General features: G+C 41.1%; 1 long non-coding RNA gene across 1 annotated transcript; it reads left to right on the plus strand.

Moving 5' to 3' along the window:
* The first annotated feature begins 5,483 nt into the window (after positions 1-5,483).
* On the plus strand, positions 5,484-21,132 carry LOC106605180 (uncharacterized). Its single transcript, XR_001328805.3, has 3 exons — positions 5,484-5,592; positions 5,869-5,985; positions 20,804-21,132. It is a non-coding gene; the product is annotated as an uncharacterized LOC106605180 (long non-coding RNA).
* The last annotated feature ends 23 nt before the right edge of the window (positions 21,133-21,155 follow it).

Genomic DNA, 21,155 nt, shown 5'->3' on the forward strand with positions numbered 1-21,155 from the left:
CAGTACTTTTTTCGCAAAGTGCAATGTAAGCGGCCATAATCGGTGTCCAAAAATGCCGATTACCGATTGTTATGAAAACTTGAAATCGGCCTTAATTAATTGGGCATTCCGATTAATCGGTCGACCTCTAGTAGACATTGTTAATAACTATTGTAGTTGGAAACTGCAGATTGTTTATGGAATATCTGCATAGGCGTACAGAGGCCCATTATCAGCAACCATCACTCCCGTGTTCCAGCGTTTATCATTTTAAAAGGCTAATTGATCATTAGAAAACCCTTTTACAATTATGTTAGCACAGCTGAAATCTGTTGTGCTCATTAAAGAAGCAATAAAACTGGCCTTCTTTAGACTAGTTGAGTATCTTGGAGCATCAGCATTTGTGGGTTCGATTACAGGCTCAAAATGGCCAGAAACAAATAACTTTCTTTTGAAACTCGTGAGTATTGTTCTGAGAAATGACGGCTACTCCACGCGAGAAATTGCCAAGAAACTGAAGATCTCGTACAATGCTGTGTAATACTCCCTTCACAGAACAGTGCAAACTGGCTCTAACCAGAATAGAAAGAGGAGTGGGAGGCCCCAGTGCACAACTGAACAAGAGGACAAGTACATTAGAGTGTCTAGTTTGAGAAACAGATGCCTCACATGTCTTCAACTGGCAGCTTCATTAAATAGTACCCGCAAAACACCAGTCTCAACGTCAGCAGTGAAGAGTCGACTCCGAGATGCTGGCCTACAATGCTTGTTTTGTCACATTGACTGAAATTAAGTGAACTATTAGAATTTAAGCAACCAGGAAATGGTAGAGCAATTTCTGCATAATGCACCTTTAATTTTTTGTGCGAGGCCTCTTTTATTGGTTATAAAGCAATTATTCTGTTTGGCATCAGTTCAGCTTTTGAACTCCAGTCTTCTCTCAGACAACATGAAGGGTCTGGACTGGGCACCGGTGCAGAAGAAGGCTCCGGCCATGGAGCAGGACTGGACGGCGTGCCTGGACATCGGCGCAGAGGAAGGCTCCCGCCCTGGAGCTGGACTGGACGCCGTGCCTGGACTGGGCACTGGCGCAGAAGAAGGCTCCGGCCTTGGAGCTGGACTGGACGCCTTGCCTGGAAGCTCCGGACCGTTGACCGTCGCAGGAGGTTCCGGACCGTGGACCGTCGCAGGAGGTTCCGGACCGTGGACCGTCGCAGGAGGTTCCGGACCGTGGACCGTCGCAGGAGATTACGGACCGTGGACCATCGCAGGAGGTTCCGGACCGTGGACCATCGCGAGTGCGAGGAGCAGGCACAGGACGTACCGGACTAGGGACACGCACTTCAGGGCGAGTGCGAGGAGCAGGCACAGGATGTACCGGAGACACGCACTTCAGGGCGAATGCGAGGAGCAGGCACAGGACGTACCGGTGACACGCACTTCAGGGCGAGTGCGAGGAGCAGGCACAGGACGTACCGGACTGGGGAGGTGCACTGGAGGCCAGATGCGTGGAGCCGACACAGGTTTCACCAGACTGCTAACCGGACGTTCTGGTCGAATGTTGAGCAGAACACACTTGCACAACATCTCTCTCATCTCTCTCCCAACTTCTCCATTGCCTCCCTGACAGTCTCTGGCTCTTCCATGTGCCCCCCCCCCCCCCCCCCCCCACGACACGCTCTTCCAGAGTTTGCCATTCGGGCTCTGGCACTCTCCTCAGCTCGACCGGCCACCCCTTGTGCCCCCCCCCCCCAAAAAAAAATCTTGAGGTTGTCCTTGGGCTTTCATTATTACCTTCCGTCTGCCGCCAAGGAAGGGTTTCGCATCCACCCATCACTTCTTCCCATGTCCAAAACTCCTTTACCTGGTGAACATGCTGCTTGGTCCTGGTTTGGTGGGATATTCTGTCACGTTCTTGGAAATGAGCGGACCAAGGCCCATCCTGAGTATAGTTCCACATATTTGTTTAAGTGAAACTAACAAAACTTACAAAGACTGTGAGGACATAGTGCCCAAACACACTAAGAATCAATCAATATCCCACAAAACACAGGTGGGGAAATAACTACCTAAATATGATCCCCAATCAGAGGCAACGATAAACAGCTGCCTCTAATTGGGAACCATATTAGCACCAACATAGAAATAAACATACTAGATCATCCCCTAGCCACGCCCTGACCTACTACACCATAGAGAACCAAGGGCTCTCTATGGTCAGGGCGTCACAGGGGTGGATTTCAGCAATCACAGATTATTAATTTCCTCATAACTGACTGAAAAGAACAGCCTGGTCCACTGAGGAAAACTAGAGGAAAAAAGGACACTCTCTTCAGACTTGCTTCTGAAAGAGTCATTACTGTGTGCAGTTCTTATACAAAACCTTATTAAAAGAAAATTCATATTTTTATTAAGCTTGTCATTTATTCTACGTTTGTCATTTCGTTCTACTCTCACTCTCATTCTCTTATTCTATTGTCAGAAATACTCTGGTTGATTTGATGGGTATCTAAACAATTTTGGTATCTAAACATTCTGCAACACTTAGGTAAGCGAAACAAGTGTGCTGACTGTTATTCATCACTGGGAAAGAGAGCGGGAGAGCGTGAGAGAGATTGATGGAACTATGAGTTTCCTATTACTAAACAACACTTTAAGCATGATCATTCCATGTCATGCAAGATTGGTTTATATGAGGCCAGTTCTGGTGTAAATAATACATCATCTCTTATAGGTGGATTGGTGGGCCAAAACTCATTAGAAAACTTTCCTGCTCCTTATTAGTGAATAGCACAGACTCTCGATCTTGCCCCTCTGCAAAATAGAGAGGTGGTAGGAAGGAAATATGTGGGGAGTGTTAAGAGATACATGACCGAAGTACACAATATTTAGTTTAAAAGGGCCCAGGGTTGTGGAGGTATATATAATATTTGCAACTTTTCTGTTGAGATTGTGTTTATTTTGCTCTCTGACTAGGTTAATTATTGTTCATGACAATAAGTGCAACATTTTGGGAACTCAATGGCTTATTCAACATTTGCTATGACTCCAGGACCACTCTGCCTACTGGCCCACACAGTATAGCCTACATTTAATAATGCCCTTCTGTCACAGTTCTATAACTTTATCCAAAACAGGTGGTTTTAAATACGTTTTTGAACATTAGAAAAGGTAGTACTTTTAGACCATATTATAAAGGGCAGATCATTTTAATTGTATTTTATTTATTTATTTAACCTTTATTTAACTAGGCAAGTCAGTTAAGAACAAATTATTATATACAATGACAGCCTACACCGGCCAAACCCGGACGACGCTGGGCCAATTGTGCGTTGCCCTATGGGATTCCCAATCACAGATAGGCTACCAATTGAGACAAATGAACTAACCTTGCTCTTCGAAGTCATACTGTATGTCCTAGTCATGCCCATGTAGCAGTTGCTTCCATCCCTCCTTGCCTTTTTTTTCTACCTAAAGACAAGGACAATTCATTTAAGATAATGATTGGCAATCAGTGGTGTAAAGTACTTATTTAGAAATACTTTAAAGTACTACCTAAGTCATTTTATGGGGTATCTGTACTTTACTTTACTATTTATATGTTTGACTACTTTTACTCCACTACATTTCTAAAGAAATAATGTACTTTTTACTCCATACATTGTCCCTGACACCCAAAAGTACTCCTTACATTTCAAATGCTTAGCAAGACAATAAAAATGTCAAATTCACACACTTCTCAAGAGAACATCCCTGGTCATCCCTACTACCTCGGATCTGGCGGACTCCCTAAACGTTGGATTGTGCCCTGGCTATCCATAAATGAAATAAAACAAGAATATCATGCCTTCTGGTTTGCTTAATATAAGGAATGTGAAGTGATTTATATTTTTACTTTTGATACTTAAGTATATTTTGGCAATTACATGTACTTTGATACTTAAGTATATTTAAAACCAAATACTTTTAGACTTTTACTCAAGTAGTATTTTACTGGGTGAATTTCACTTTTACTAGAGTCATTTTCTATTGGTATCTTTACTTTTACTCAAGTATGACAATTGGGTACCTTTTCCAACACTGTTGGCAATCAATATTACTTCAGCAAAACTGGACACTTGAAAAGAATCAAACATACTTCGACATATAAAAGACAATATTATTTGTTTGGCATTTTTCACCTTGTTCACACTAGCGGTTCTGGGGGGCAGGGGAGGCCAGTGCCCCTGTGACAACAATTTTGGACTCCCTTGTGGCCCCCCTAAATGTGGAGTATGAAATCATTTTTACATAAATACATTTTGCTATCATTCTTTTTCTTGCATCCGTTATTAGACAGTGGCAACAATGACGGTTATGAACATGGTCTTTTGCCTGCTAATGCCTGCAATGCAGTGAAGAAAACGATATGACAACAATAACGTCTAATGTAACTGGCCCCTCTAACAGTACAACTGGCCCCAGCTTGCCCCCCCCCCGTTTGAAATGGTCTAGAACCGCCACTGCTTGTTTGCACATGGCGCCAAAACGTCCAGTTCTCGCGCTCTTCTTTTGCACACATGTCGGCAAGCACCTGTCAAGGAGAGTTAGTGTTATCAGCTACTGCAAATAAAATGACAGATGCACAACCACCATGGACGATATATTTTGGCTACTATCCTAGATAATAAAAGAAAGGTAGCACTTTCGGTAAGTTACAACTTTTGTATCCTGTATAGCCTAAAGGCTATGAGTAGAACACGTTGCCCCTCAAAGTCATACAGTACTGTATGTACTCTAGTAGGATTTTAGGATAGTAATAGCATAGTCTACCTACTGTAGTAACCAAACGTTTTACCTCAAATCAATACTATTTCATTGAACAATTCCAATTGCCAGTTAATATTAGCCTAACGCAAATATGGCCAATTCAAAAAAAAATAAACAAACAGCTAACTCAACATTTGAATGGTGATTTCGACTTGGGCAAAGTCTACCTTTCTTTTGCATTCTTTGCACGGTCCTTACACTGCGCCAAAACTACACGTTCGCGCCCTGGCAGGAAACACCTGTCAAGGAGAGATATGCATAATCAAATTGATTCAATAGTCTTATTAGTGTAGGCCTAGTTGTCAGTAAAAACGACTAGACCTACGCACAGCCACTGAGGATGGTGTATTTAAATGCAAGGTCAAAATATGTTATCTTAGGAAGAAAAATATTATCATTAGAAAAGTCGTTTGGCCCGTAAAATAAGATTGTAGCCTATCAGTTGTCGTAATAGCCCTAATTTAAATGCCTCACGTTAAGGGTAAACCAATTCAGCTGGGCAAGGCTTGATGGCCGAAAGTTACGGGTATTTTTTCGTGCTTCATTACAACACAGATTAGAGCTAATGGTATTTAACAAGATTTGTTGATAAAAAAGAAACAGCACAACCCAACTGTGTTCCACCTCTGGTTTTTCGTTTCGCAGTCTGTGTGAGTTTGAGGGGTGGGGCCAACTCAACTTCATGCATGCGGAGACTCCTGCACTAAATGGGGTTGGATGCAAATACCCCAGGATTGTGAATGACTTGTCTGGGTTGGAAGGTTTCCGACGCTTAAAATTGGATTTATGTGGAAATTGCATCAAGTGAGTGATTTACTAGCACGAGCCTTCTTATAAATAACTGCGCTGACTGAAAGAAATAGCAAAAGTTATACAAACATTTTTCAGCGGATTGCAATTGAAAGATTAGTTTCTCATTTTATTTGAAATGAGTTGCAGATTTTTGAATTTCCATAAATAATGCACACGGAGAGCTCAAATGTTTGATGGCAACATAAATTGCCAGCTGATAAAATACAACAAAGGGAATGATTTGTTTCTCTATAATGATCTAATATCTCTTTCTCATCTCATGTGAAGGTGTCATGTAGGAGGAGTTCTTTGAAACCAAACAAGTTACGAATTCTCCCTTATAAAAAAGGAAATTGAGACCCGACAACTCACTGGATCTCATCATAAGAGGTTTGCAATGCACAGGTAGGTCGAATTTCCAAGCTGTTATTCTGCTGTGGATTCTGTATGACTGGAAACTGATAATGCATTTTGGAATAGTTTAGATCTCTATAATTCTCGTTTTAGTAATATGGGAAATAAATAAATCTAAATTACTCATTTTGTAGGCCAGCCTATTAGCCTACTATGGCTTAATTAACTTTTAATTAATTACGAATAATAGGCCTACCTCTAATAAACAACCCTTATTTAATTGTCAAAATGAAAGTATTTTTGAAGTGTTATTAATCTTTTTTTTTATTATTAGGTTTTTTTCATTATTGAATGATTTTAGTATTCAACTTTTTAAATGTCAGTGACATTGAAATTGATCTTGTTTTATTTTGTGAAATGCAACATTATGGAATTTGCTGTTATTATGCAGAACCAGGTCAGTGTCAGGAAAAAATTGTTTTTGTCTGAACAATATATTACTGTCATTAACATTCAGAAATGCATGTCGGAAGAGGAATCATCTGATTTCCAGTAACCTGTGTGCATAAGGAACCCCATGATATTTAATAAAACATATTTATCTCACTTTTTCTGGAGAAAAAAAATCTGAAATTTGAGACATCCTAAATGCTCCCGTTTGTATCCATTAGGGGTGCCCTGATTGTACGAAGGCATGCTTTTGGTTCTGCTGGTCGCTTTTCAAGCATATTTAGGGAATAGAGTGTGCAGAAATTGAGCATTTATTTTGGAACTCCACATGTGGCAGCAGCAATTTGGCAGTTAATTAAAACAGCACTGGCTCCTTTTATCTCTCCTCTCTCCCTCTCGCTCGCTCTCCTTCTTGCTCTCTCGTTCTCACTCTCTCGTTCTCGCTCTCTTTCTTTCACTCCGTTTTTCTGTCTCTGTCTGTATCTGTCTGTCTCTGTTTGCTTCTCCGCCAGTCTTACATTAACACTGACCACTTGAGTTCCTCTTCAAAAAGAGAGTGATAGGCAGGTAGGGAGACAGACATTTGTAGACTGAGATTATGGGAGAGAGAGATGCTGGAGTGGACTGGGGCAGGTGGGGATCTCCAATAGATTTTCCTTTCTCCTCAGAAGACCAATGTAGGCAGCTGTAAGTCAGCATGGTGTGCTAGCATGTGCGGCATGCAGACACACAGCGCGGCTAACCCTGACTGCTGGCGCCCCATAGACTATGGGTGCGTTTGAAAGTGCAGGGTGGTGATGGGAACACAGAGGAATTCTCCTCCTTGTACAACTCAGTGGGAGAGATCAGACAAGGAGGTGGAGGAGGAAGGAAGGAAGGAGAGAGATCTACTGTACTGTACAGAGCAGTCAGTCCTATAGTGTTGTAGTCTACATCTGTAGCACATTTTACCCAGCTTTCCCTGCACAGGAAGTGATTACCCAAATGGGCTGTGGAGGCTCCTGAAGCATTCCAGTGGCAGAGCCAGGTGTTTTTCAGCACACGTGCACATGCAGATGCCCTGCATGGTGCTACTACTACCTGCTGCTTTAGATTAGAGAGTGTCAATGGTGCTGAGCAGTCTATGGGGCCTAGAACATGAAGGAGAGTGACTACTGAAAACGCCTTCCTACCACCTATTTTCTCACAATCATTGCCTCACTCACTCTCTCAATTAAATTAAATTCAAAGAGCTTTATTGGCATGGGAAACACATGTTTACATTGCCAAAGCAAGTGAAATAGATAAACAAAAGTGAAATAAACAATAAAAAAACGAACTATATACATTGCACTCATAATGGTGTTTATTCTGCACTTGTTGCCCTTTTCTTGTGGTAACAGGTCACAAATCTTGCTGCTGTGATGGCACACTGTGGTACTTTATCAAAATTGAATTAGTTTTTTAATTCTTTGTGGGTCTGTGTAATCTGAAAGAAATACAGTGCCTTCGGAAAGTATTCAGACCCCTTGACTTTTTCCACATTTTGTTAGGTTACAGCCTTATTCTAAAATTGATGAAATTGTGTCCCTCATCAATCCACACACAATACCCCATAATGACAAAGCAAAAACAGATTTTTAGAAATTGTTGCTAATTTATTAAAAATAAACATCTGAAATATCAAATGTACATAAATATTCAGACCCTTTACTCAGTACTTTGTTGAAGCATCTTTGGCAGCGACTACAGTGTTGAGTCTTCTTGGGTATGACGCTACAAGCTTGGCACACCTGTATTTTGGGAGTCTCTCCCATTCTTCTGTGGATGGGGAGCGTTTCTGCACAGCTATTTTCTCGGTCTCTCCAGACATGTTCGATCAGGTTCAAGTCCGGGCTCTGGCTGAGCCACTCAAGGACATTTAGAGATATATCCCGAAGCCACTCCTGCGTTGTCTTGGCTGTGTGCTTAGGGTCGTTGTCCTGTTGAAAGGTGAACCTGCGCCCTAGTCTGAAGTCCTGAGCGCTCTGGAGCAGGTTTTCATCAAGGATCTCTCTGTAATTTGCTCTGTTCATCTTTGCTCGATCGTGACTAGTCTCCCAGTCCCTGTCACTGAAAAACATCCCCACAGCATGATACTGCCACCACCATGCTTCACCGTAGGGATGGTGCCAGATTTCCTCCAGACAGTGGTGTAAAGTACCACTTAAAAATACTTTAAAGTACTACTTAAGTATTTTTTTTTTTGTATCTTTACTTTATTCTACTATTTTTATTTTTGACAACTTTTACTTTTTAAAATAATGTACTTTTTACTCCATACATTTTCACTGACACCCCAAAGTACTTGTTACATTTGAATGCTTAGCAGGACAGGAAAATGGTCCAATTCACACGCTTATCAAGAGAACATCCCTGGTCATCCCTACTACCTGATCTGGCAGATGAACTAAACACAAATGCTTCGTTTGTAAATGATGTCTGAGTGTTGAAGTGTGCCCCTGGCTATCCGTAAATGAAAAAAAAACAACAACAAGAAAATCGTGCCTCTTGGTCTGCGTAATATAAGGAATTTGAAATAATTTATACTTTTACTTTTGATACTTAAGTACATTTTATCAGTTACATTTACTTTTGATACTTAAATATATTTAAAACCAAATACTTTTAGACTTTTACTCAAGTAGTATTTTAATGGTTGACTTTCACTTTTACTTGAGTCATTTTCTATTAAGGTATCTTTACTTTTTCTCAAGTATGACAATTGGGTACTTTTTCCACCACTGCCTCCAGACGTGACGCTTGGCATTCAGCCCAAAGACTTCAATCTTGGTTTCATCAGACCAGAGAATCTTTTTTCTCATGGTCTGACAGTCTTTAGGTGCCTTTTGTCAAACTCCTAGCGGGCTGTCATGTGCCTTTTACTGAGGAGTGGCTTCAGTCTGGCCACTCTACCATAAAGGCCTGATTGGTGGAGTGTTGCAGAGATGGTTGTCCTTCTGGAAGGTTCTCCCATCTCCACAGAGGGACTCTAGAGCTCTGTCAGAGTGACCATCGGGTTCATGGTTCATGGTCACCTCCCTGATCAAGGCCCTTCTCCCCCGATTGCTCCGTTTGGCTGGGCGGCCAGCTCTAGGAAGAGTCTTGCAGGTTCCAAACTTCTTCCATTTAAAATGTATGGAGGCCACTGTGTCCTTGGTGACCTTCAATGCTACATAAATGTTTGGTACCCTTCGCAAGATCTGTGCCTGGACACAATCCTGTCTCGATGCTCTACAATCAATTCCTTCGACCTCATGGCTTTGTTTTTGCTCTGACATGCACTGTCAACTGTGGGACCTTATGTAGACAGGTGTGTGCCTTTCCAAATCATGTCCAATCAATTTAATTTACCACAGGTGGACTCCAAGTTGTAGAAACATCTCAAGGATGATCAATGGAAACAGGATGCACCTGAGCTCAATTTCGAGTCTTATAGCAAAGGGTCTGAATACTTATGTAAATAAAGAATTTTTGTTTTTAATAAATTTGCTAATATTTCTAAAAACCTGTTTTTGTCTTGTCATTATGGGGTATTGTGTGTAGATTGCTGAGGAAATTGTTTAATTTAATACATTTTAGAGTAAGGCTGTAACATAACAAAATGTGGTAAAAGTCAAGGGGTCTGAAAACCTTCCGAAGGCACTATATGTGTCTCTAATATGGTCATACATTTGACAGGAGGTTAGGAAGTGCAGCTCAGTTTCCACCTCATTTTGTGGGTAGGGTGCACATAGCCTGTCTTTTCTTGAGTGCCAGGTCTGCCAATGGCATCCTCACTCAATAGCAAGGCTATGCTCACTGAGTCTGTACATAGTCAAAGCTTTCCACAATTTTGGGTCAGTCACAGTGGTCAGCTATTCTGCCACTTTGTACTCTCTGTTTAGGGCCAAATATCATTCCAGTTGCTTTGCTTTTGTTCAATTCTTTCCAATGTGTCAAGTAATTATCATATACATTTTTTCATGGTCTAATTGTGTTGCTGTCCTGGGGCTCTGTGGTGTCTGTTTGTTTGTGAACAGAGCCCCAGTACCAGCTTGCATAGGAGACACTTCTCTACGTTAATCACTCTGTAGGTGATGGCTTTGTTATGGAAGGTTTGGGAATCGCTTCCTTTTAGGTGGTTGTAGAATTTAACAGCTCTTTTCTGAATTTTGATAATTAGCGGGTATTGGCCTAATTAATGGTGTGGTGTAGAAGGTCCTTCTTGCCTTGTGTTTCAGATCGTTCACATGTTTGTGGAAGTTACCTGTGGTGCTGATGTTTAGATCGAGGTAGGTATATTTTTTTTGTGTGCTCTAGAGCAACGTTGCCTAGATTAAATGTATATTTGTGGTCATGGCAACTGGACTTTTTTTGGAACACCATGTCTTACTGAGATTTACGGTCAGGGGCCAGGTCTGACAGAATCTGTGCAGAAGATCTAGGTGCATCTGTAGGCCCTCCTTGGTTGGGGACAGAAGCACCAGATCATCCGCAAACAGCAGACTCTCTCTGTCTCTACCCCTCTCTGTTTATGCTGGACTGTTGTCTCGAGGCAGCTGGCCATCGTGTTTGTCTCCCCTATCATCGACCTGTGGGCGGGTTTGGCTAATGCGACGAGAGCTTACAGCTCGGAGGCAGAGATGGGAGTATAAGAAAATAAAAGTAAATCAAACATTGATGTACTGTATACCTGGGTGAAAGTGCACATAACTTCCCTGTTTCTTCACTGCCTGCAGTTGTGGAACCAAATAATCTGGATCTGAATCCAAAGAAAAAGGCTCAGTTAAAAGCCCTTACGCTGGAGCCAATCTCTCCATTCGGTGCCCATGTGGCAGGCACCACCTAGCAGTAATTTCATTATATTACAAAAACAGGAGGATAGGAGGTGTGTTGGAGTACATAAGCAGCACCAGAGCAGGCTCTGTTGGCTGCCACAGTTTTTAGTTGTTTCCCTGTGCCTGTGTGGAAGCAGAGGAAGGCAAGGCAGCTTGTGGCGGTACTGGGGAGGACAGGGCATGAAATGTGGGAGTGGAACGAAACGTTTGTGTGTACTCTTACTTTATTCAGTGCTTTACCACCGGTTGTGTTTATGGCCTGTTTACTGCTCTGCTCTTTTGCATTGTCCCACTCACACTTGCTGGTGATTGCAACTGCTAGTGTTCTGAGTTTAAAAGTGCGCTATGCAGAAATCTCTCTGCCATTTCCTGGTTGCTAAAATTCTAATTGTTCACCTAATTTCAGTTTATGTGACAAAACAAGCAAGTATAGTGTAGAGAATCATTGTACCATCTAAACCTCTGTGAAATATATTTTCCATAACCTAAAATATTTTATTTTAAGCCATCTAAAGGTAAAGATGCAAAAACTATATTTAAGAACAGGAAGCATAGAAATGGTGCACAGATCCACCGCTTCTTAAACTTGCTTTCAATGAGAATGATAGCTAGAACTCATATTTCTATGTGAATTTGGTTGGGTGGCCCAAAAAGCTAGATATTGCAGCTTTAAAATGGCTAAATACGATAGAGAGCTAAAGACAGCTTTTTGAAATATTGCTGGATTTACGTGCAGTTTAGGGAGATTTTTATTTAAAAAATGTACATAGAAGTTGATAGTGGAGATGGCTGTTTTGGCTTCATGATTCTACAGTATAAGCAGTGCTTGATTTGGGCAGGAGCTCACCGGAACTTAGTACCGGCACCTCTGATTTTCTATTGCTTGAGTTCTTGCACCTGTTATAGATAGTATTATTAGCTCAAAGTATTGCTGAGTTCCTGCACCTAATTCAGTCCAAGTCAAGAACTAAGAATAAGTGTGTCTGATTTTAGGACCCCAAAATGTACAATGTTCTCGGAGTCACAATCAGAACATTGGTTTTGGCTAACCATAATAAACAGGACTATTTCAATGCACTTTTGGTCTCTTTAATGTTGTTGCATTAACTTAATTTACATTAGGGTATGCAGACAGTCCTGATTTTTGATTGGCTGGATGCAATAGAGTATGATACAGTGTCACTCCATTATTGCTTTACCGAGCTCACATTTTTCTTGTACTGCTCCTACCACATCAGCCAGTGAATTAGGCCTCTGTGAGATCTAAATTACGTTATTTTGACAGGTTCATCGATAGGCTAAGTTTCTGACTCTGAGCTCTGTGTAGTGGCACTTTCTCACTTTCAACAAATTCCCAGAACGGGAGCTCCCTTTCACTGGAGCCTGCCTGATTTAATAATTGATTCATCAAAAGGACTTACAAAGCAGGGCAATTGAATCTCCTGACTATTTGATGAGGGAGTTCAGTTCCATTCAGATGAATGGAGCCGGCAGTGAAGAAGAGGCCATAGTGCTTGTGTCTGTTTAATGGATGAGGGAACCGAGACAGAGCACATAGAAAACTGTCAAGAAGTGCCACTGTGACCCCAGAGCAGCTCAGTGAGATGTTCCTCATATCCAGAGGACAGGTCAGCTGTCATGTGGAAGGATGATACTTATGTTGTCATGTGAGTTTTGTGCCCATCTTGCGCTTGATCTGCCTTGCTTTCTTATCACTAGACATATTTTCAACTATTTTGTCTTTCTTCATCATATCTCTCTCGCTCGCTCTCTCACACACTACACTCTCTCTCTCTTCATCTCTCTCTCTCCTCCTCTCTAGCCCCCCTTCTCTCTCTATCTGAGTAGGAGTAGTGCATAGCCACTTCTAGGCTTATCGCCACGCTGTAATATAAAGGTCCGATACGGATGGATGGGACAGAGTGGCAGGTAGTAAAGAGTCGTAGGCAGATTTTGGTGTGAAACCGTCTCTGGCACATCTCCTAAATGACTCAGCCCTTGTCTGGACGTGTTGTTCTAGGTTGTTCATTCCCCTGGTCCAGGGCATGTCCTCCTCGCTCTCAAAGCATCCTTCTCAATTAACAAACCTTAGCGTTTTTGGCTCTTGACAGTAAATATAGAGGGAGTTGTTGAAGAAATGTGTCTAATATTCACCACAAAAGGCAAATAAACCCGGGCGGCAGCAGCAGCGGAGAAAGCTGGGGTGCAGGTGGGTGTGCGGGTGTTTTTGGAGCTAAAGAAGTCCCCCTCTTTATCCTTGTTAGGTTGTAATTCTCAGAGTAAGTATATTTCATATTCTCAGAACCCAAGATCCTCTTAAGCTCGTTAACTGAGATCTTTGACATGGCTTGGCAAGGCAGTCTGCCTAGAGGAGTATTTAGCGTGTCAAACTGTTTGTCCGTATGCATGTGGACCACAGTATGTGCGATAGGCTATACACTGTGTGCTGCTGTGGTGTGTTATTGTGTGTGCTTGTTGTTGTTCTGTTTCAGCTTCTTTACTTTGTGTGTTTTTCAAGTTTTATTAGTCACATGTATAGGATACACTTGGTATACACCGTCCAACTAAATTATTACTTACAGGTTCCTTCTCAACAATGCAACAACATTAATAAAAAACTAAATATAAGAATATGAACATAAAGTAAATGGCTCAGTAGAATATAATAAATATTTTAGCATAAGTATAAAACAGGAAGGCTCAATTTCTAGTCCAATATTTACATGTGTTTTGGTGAGAAAGTGTTTAAATTGTGCAGTATATAGCAATCATAATAAGAGTCTATTAGCAGCAGTGTGTGTGTGTGTGTGTGTGTGTGTGTGTGTGTGTGTGTGTGTGTGTGTGTGTGTGTGTGTGTGTGTGTGTGTGTGTGTGTGTGTGTAGCATGAAGGTGTGTGTTTGTATGTGACTTCTTCACATACTAACTCGCCGCAACAGAGGGACCCAGACAGCGGCCCTTAATCTCAGAGACTCCCCTCAGAAAGACACTCTTATTCAGCATGATGGACGAGACCCTGTAATTAAATACTGTCCCTGCTCACATTAATATTGTTTTACAATAGCAAGACATTTTTACACAAATGGGCTCACTGGAAAGGGGCTGCCTGGTCGATCTCAGCCACGCTGGCTATCAATCTGTATTCATTTTCTGCCATGTAGTTAATGACACGTGGATGAATGCTTTGTTATTTTTCATTCCAGTCCTCCTTAGTTTATTACAGAGTTCAGTGGATTACTCTCTGATTTTGTAATCTATCTGGATTCCTTGCACAGCCACTTGAGTTTAGGGTCAGAATTGGAGGCTAAACTGCCTTGCGGGGTTGTGGCAGTAATGTAAGACAAGCATGGTAAGATCTAGCTAGGATTCTTGCAGGTTTGATTCCAGCTTTCTTTAGGGACGCTATAGTGCAGTTTAGGGACATTGTAGTGGATTGTAGGGACGTTATAAGTCCTTTTGGAATGTTAAAGGGTGTCTGCACTAGAGGTCGACCGATTATGATTTTTCCACGCCGATACCGATTATTGGAGGACCAAAAAAAGGCCGCTGCCGATTCATCGGCCAATTTTTTTTTTCTTTATTTGTAATAATGACAATTACAACAATACTGAATGAACACTTATTTTAACTTAATATAATACATAAATAAAATCAATTTAGCCTCAAATAAATAATGAAACATGTTCAATTTGGTTTAAATAATGCAAAAACAAAGTGTTGGAGAAGAAAGTAAAAGTGCAATATGTGCCATGTAAAAAAGCTAACATTTAAGTTCCTTGCTCAGAACATGAGAACATATGAAAGCTGGTGGTTCCTTTTAACATGAGTCTTCAATATTCCCAGGTAAGAAGTTTTAGGTTGTAGTTATTATAGGAATTATAGGACTATTTCTCTCTATACGATTTGTATTTCATATACCTTTGACTATTGGATGTTCTTATAGGCACTTTAGTATTACCAGTGTAACAGTATAGCTTCCGTCCCTCTCCTCGCTCCTACCTGGGCTCAGAAATTATGACCTTAATAAAGTATATTTTGTAATATTTGCATGCAGAAAAATATCATATCTGACATAAAAAAGACTGTCTGATTCGGTTTTAGGGTGATATGTGGCACTGCAACTTCGAGAGGGATTGCAGTGGATGTGCGTATGACTAAACGACCATTGCGGTCATTAACAGCGACTTAGAAAGTGCTTAGGAATCTCCGGTCAAACTGGACCCATCACACATGGATTGTGCTGCTTGTTATTTGCTTTCTTTTTCTGTTATACTGTGAAAATAAGTGTTAACTGTAGAAAGTGGTAACATTCCTTCTGATGCTCCAACTGAGATCTTAAATATATGGCTTATAGAGACTGTGTGGTCACCAAATTTAGTGTTCAAGAAAAACACTGTGGTCACATCAAGAATCTATAGACATCCGGGTTGGTGGGTTCAAATGATGGCATTAACTTATTCTAATCTTTGACATGTTACAATTTGACATAGAAGGTGACAAATTATAGCAAAATTAAAAGTTGGCTTTGAATATGTCGAATAAACAATAAGAAGCTGATCAAGATGGTTGTTTGTTACTAGTGCTCTGCTATACAGTGTCAATATGTATGCTTTTGTACATAATAGATTCACCTATTACAAAAACAGGCAAACTAAAATCAAATGACTTTTACATAAGGTCCAAAAAGCCATAGGCATGCCATTTTGGACCAAATGTATGTAAATTGTAGAATCTCCCAAGGCTCCTAATAAGAATTTGCCCCCAACGTGTGCTTTGGAATGTGTACAGAGTTCTCGTTTTCCAAATTTAGACGTTTAATAGAACAACTGTAAAGAAAGTACAACAATAAAGCGTGGCTAATATGCTGTAAAACAGAACATGAGGGTGCGCCATGCTGTCTATATACACTACCGTTCAAAAGTTTGGGGTCACATAGAAATGTCCTTGTTTTTGAAAGAAAAGCATATTTTTTTTGTCCATTAAAATAACATCAAATTGATCAGAAATAAAGTGTAGACATTAGAGGTCGACCGATTAGGATTTTTCAACGCCGATACCAATTATTGGAGGACCAAAAAAAGCCCATAGCGATTAATCGGACAATTGTTTTATATATATATATGTGTGTAATAATGACAATTACAACACTTATTTTAACTTAATACATCAATAAAATCAATTTGGTCTCAAATAAATAATGAAATATGTTCAATTTGGTTTAAATAATGCAAAAACAAAGTGTTGGAGAAGAAAGTAAAAGTGCAATGCCATGTAAAAAAGCTAACATTTAAGTTCCTTGCTCAGAACATGAGAACATATGAAAGCTGGTTGTTCCTTTTAACATGAGTCTTCAATATTCCCAGGTAAGAAGTTTTAGGTTGTAGTTATTATAGGAATTATAGGACTATTTCTCTCTATACGATTTGTATTTCATATACCTTTGACTATTGGATGTTCTTATATTGCCAGTGTAACAGTATAGCTTCCGTCCCTCTCCTCGCTCCTACCTGCGCTCGAACCAGGAACACATCGACAACAGCCACCCTCGAAGCAGCGTTACCCATGCAGAGCAAGGGGAGCAACTACTCCAAGTCTCAGAGCGAGTGACGTTTGAAACGCTATTAGCACGCACCCCACTAACTAGCTTGCCATTTCACATCGGTTACATCAGCCTAATCTTGGGAGTTGGTAGGCTTAAAGTCATAAACAGCACAATGCTTGAAGCATTGCGAAGAGCTGCTAGCAAACGCACAAAAGTGCTGTTTGAATGAATGCTTACGAGCCTGCTGGTGCCTACCATCGCTCAGTCAGACTGCTCTATCAAATCTTAGACTTAATTATAACATAATAACACACAGAAATACGAGCCTTTGGTCATTAAAATAGTTGAATCCGGAAACTATCATTTCGAAAACAAAACATTTATTCTTTCATCTAACGGATGGCATCCCTAAGTCTAAATATTGCTGTTACATTGTACAATCTTCAATGTTATGTCATAATTAATTATGGTCTTTGTTAGGAATAAATGGACTTCACACAGTTTGCAATGAGCCAGGCAGCACAAACTGCTGCATATACCCTGACTGCTTGCACGGAACACAAGAGAAGTGACACAATTTCCCTAGTTATAAGACATTCATGTTAGCAGGCAATATTGACTAAATATGCAGGTTTAAAAATATATACTTGTGTATTGATTTTAAAGAAAGGCATTGATGTTTAGGGTTAGGTACATTCGTGCAACGACAGTGCTTTTCTCGCAAATGCGCTTGTTAAATCATCACCCGTTTGTCGAAGTAGGCTGTGATTCAATGAGAAATTAACAGGCACCGCATCGATTATATGCAGCGCAGGACATGCTAGATAAACTAGTAATGTCATCAACCATGTGTAGTTAACTAGTGATTATATTAAGATTGATTGTTTTTTCTAAGATAAGTTTAATGCTAGCTAGCAACTTACCTTGGCTTCTTGCTGCCCTCGCATAACAGGTAGTCAGCCTGCCACGCAGGCTCCTCGTGGAGTGCAATGTAAGGCAGGTGGTTAGAGCGTTGGACTAGTAACCGGAAGGTTGCAAAAACGAATCCCCGAGCTGACAAGGTAAAAATATGTCGTTCTGCCCCTGAACAAGGAAGTTAACCCACCGTTCCTAGACCGTCATTGAAAATAAGAATGTGTTCCTAACTGACTTGCCTAGTTAAATAAAGGTGTATAAAAAAAGTTAAAATGTAAATTAAAAACAAATCGGCAAATCGGTGTCCAAAAATACCAATTGTTATGAAAACTTGAAATCGGCCCTAATTAATCGTCCATTCCGATTAATCGGTCGACCTCTAGTCTGCACTTCCTGATTTGGCCTCGTTTTAGATTTGGTTCATTAAGAAATGCTAGCGGCCATGACTGAATTCAAACGCGAGTTGGTTTCAGGGTGGGGATTAATGTGCATGTCTCGTGTTTGTTTGCAGGTGGGAAGAGATAGCTAATTTATTTAGACAATTGGCTTCAGTCGGCTGGTGTGAAACTGTGGCAAAATTGGTTTGACTTTGGATAACCTTGGATAACCTATCTCTGAGGCTAGTTAGGGACCGTCAATACATTACACAATGTAAATGAGACAATATTTGCACACCTTTTTTAGTTTTTTCATGAAATGCTTATCATTTTGTATATGAATTTCTACAATTTATAGTTGGTTTGAGGTTTTTAAGTCATTGGAATTTGGAGCTATTGGAATCTTAACAAATGTCCTATGTACATTTTGTAATTTACCCGATGGTCCCTAACTAGCCCCATAGGGATATCCAAAGTCAACCATGCAGCTAGCTGCCCCCAGTATTGATGATTACTTGTGTGCTGTCGGCATGTGACCTGGATTGAAACAAATCCAACTTTAATTTATATTGTGATGCAGTCACGGCCACAAGTAATAAAAACAACAACTATGTTTTGTTCAAGACTGACTATGACCAAAATTATCCTATTTACACTTTGTAGTACATTTTGACAGTAGAATACATGTTTCTGACTCATATCTATGCCACATAGGCTGTTTTCTAAATGAGAAGTTGTTTTTTTAGGGGAAGTTGCTCTTTAAGAACTGTCTTTGTAGGCCTACTCTGTATGATTCACAAGCCACAATAAGTACAACAGCCAAATATGGCCTTGTTTTGCTGTTTCACCCTTGGGGTAGGAGACCCTGTTTGCACTGTTCCAGACAAGCTATGCCTTATGTCTTCCGTGTGCAAGAGCTGTAAATATAGCTTGACATTATCTGAGAAGATCTCTGCACCAATGTTACAAGGTTGTTCATTCCAAGTGTTTGTAGAAGGACTATTGTGTTTTTTCATTATTTTATTTTATTTTAAGAATGGAGCAAACACATTTTTCAAATCAACTCTCTTCTCCAAAGGCAACTGGAAGTGTAGCAAGCGACCCAAAACTATTTGTGGTATTTTGTTTCATTGTGCCATAGCTGCTAATAATTTGAATGAATCTGCATCGATTTCAAAGCTTGGAAATGACTGAGGTCCATTTAAATCTGGAAAGAAAGTGCATTATCTTATGCTTTGATTTCAGGTCAAAAGACAAATGGATGCTGATTGCCCTAAACAAGTCTTTTACTTATCAGATGTAATACTGTGTACTTTGGAAATGTTTCAATACATTTTCCCTCAAAGTAGTTTAAAAAAAACAGAGGAATCAAATTACTGTCTTTGAATTCCAGTACTTATCATTGGTTCACTGTTGGTTGGAATTTATATAATTTCCGTTCTTGTTACAAAATCTTTTATCTGTTTCAGTCTTGGCCAAGAGGTGGATTTTCTCTTGACATGCTAACTTAATGGCTTGGTGTTTTAGAGCTCATGTCTTCTCTCCCTGTCTCTCTGTCTCTGTCTGTCTGTGTGTGTCTCTCTCTCTGTCTGTGTCTCTTTCTCTCTCTCTGTCATGCCCTGACCATAGAGAGCCCTTGGTTCTCTATGGTGTAGTAGGTCAGGGCGTGACTAGGGGGTGATCTAGTGTGTCTATTTCTTTGTTGGTGCTAATATGGTTCCCAATTAGAGGCAGCTGTTTATCGTTGCCTCTGATTGGGGATCATATTTAGGTAGTTATTTCCCCACCTGTGTTTTGTGGGATATTGATTGATTGTTAGTGTGTTTGGGCACTACGTCCTCACGGTCTTTGTCAGTTTTGTTATTTTGTTTTGTTAGTTTCACTTAAATGAATATGTGGAACTATACTATACCTTGGTCCGATCATTTTCAAGAACGTGACAGAATATCCCACCAAACCAGGACCAAGCACCGTGTTCACCAGATAAAGGAGTTTTGGACATGGGAAGAAGTGATGGGTGGATGCGAAACCGGGAGGCAATGTCAGGGAGGCAATGGAGAAGTTGGGAGAGAGAGAGATGTTGTGCAAGTGTGTTCTGCTCAACATTCGACCAGAAGATCCGGTTAGCAGTCTGGTGAAACCTTTGTCGGCTCCACGCATCTGGCCTCCAGTGCGCCTCCCCAGTCCGGTACGTCCTGTGCCAGCTCCTCGCACTCGCCCTGAAGAGCGTGTCACCAGTCCGGTGCAATCTGTGCCGGCCCCACGCATCAGGCCTCCAGTGCGTGGGGGGGGGGGGGTGGTACTGTCACGCCCTGACCATAGAGAGCCCTTGGTTCTCTATGGTGTAGTAGGTCAGGGTGTGACTAGGGAGTGATCTAGTATGTCTATTTCTATGTTGGTGCTAATATGGTTCCCAATTAGAAGCAGCTGTTTATTGTTACCTCTGATTGGGGATCATATTTAGGTAGTTATTTCCCCACCTTTTGTTTTGTGGGATATTGATTGATTGTTAGTGTGTTTGGGCACTACATCCTCAGTCTTTCTAAGTTTTGTTAGTTTCACTTAAATTAATATGTGGAACTATACTCACGCTGCGCCTTGTTCCGATCATTTTCAAGAACGTGACACTCTCTCTGCCTGTGTGTGTGTCTCTCTCTCTCTCTCTGTCTGTCCTTTCTCTTCTTCTCTTCTCTTCTTTTCTCTTCTTCTTTTCTCTTTTCTTCATATTTTCTCTTCTTCTTTTCTCCAGCAGGTCCTGGCACAGACAGATGTGTTGTCACGCGTAGGAGTCCAGAACCTTTCTCCAGCTTCTATTAGCAGCCCCACTCCTCTCCCTCCCCCCACGCCTCCTCAGAGCATCTTTAATAAGACACATGCTCCGGGGCTCGGGCTCTCATTCACACCAAACGCTCCTTGGCGATCCTCCAACAGGCTGCCTGCTCCACTTCTAGCCCCGCCGAGTCTTCATGGGTTGAACCGACAGGAGTGCCACACTCTCCTCTCCTCCTTTTTCCTCCTCTCCTCTCATACACCACGCATCGCTCCTCCATTACATCGTCAACCGACCCCCCCCCCCCCCCCCCCCCCCCCCCCCCCCACAC

This window comes from Salmo salar, chromosome 05, assembly GCF_965601325.2.
Source record: "Salmo salar chromosome 05, fSalSal1, whole genome shotgun sequence".
Classification (NCBI taxonomy): Eukaryota; Metazoa; Chordata; class Actinopteri; order Salmoniformes; family Salmonidae; genus Salmo; species Salmo salar.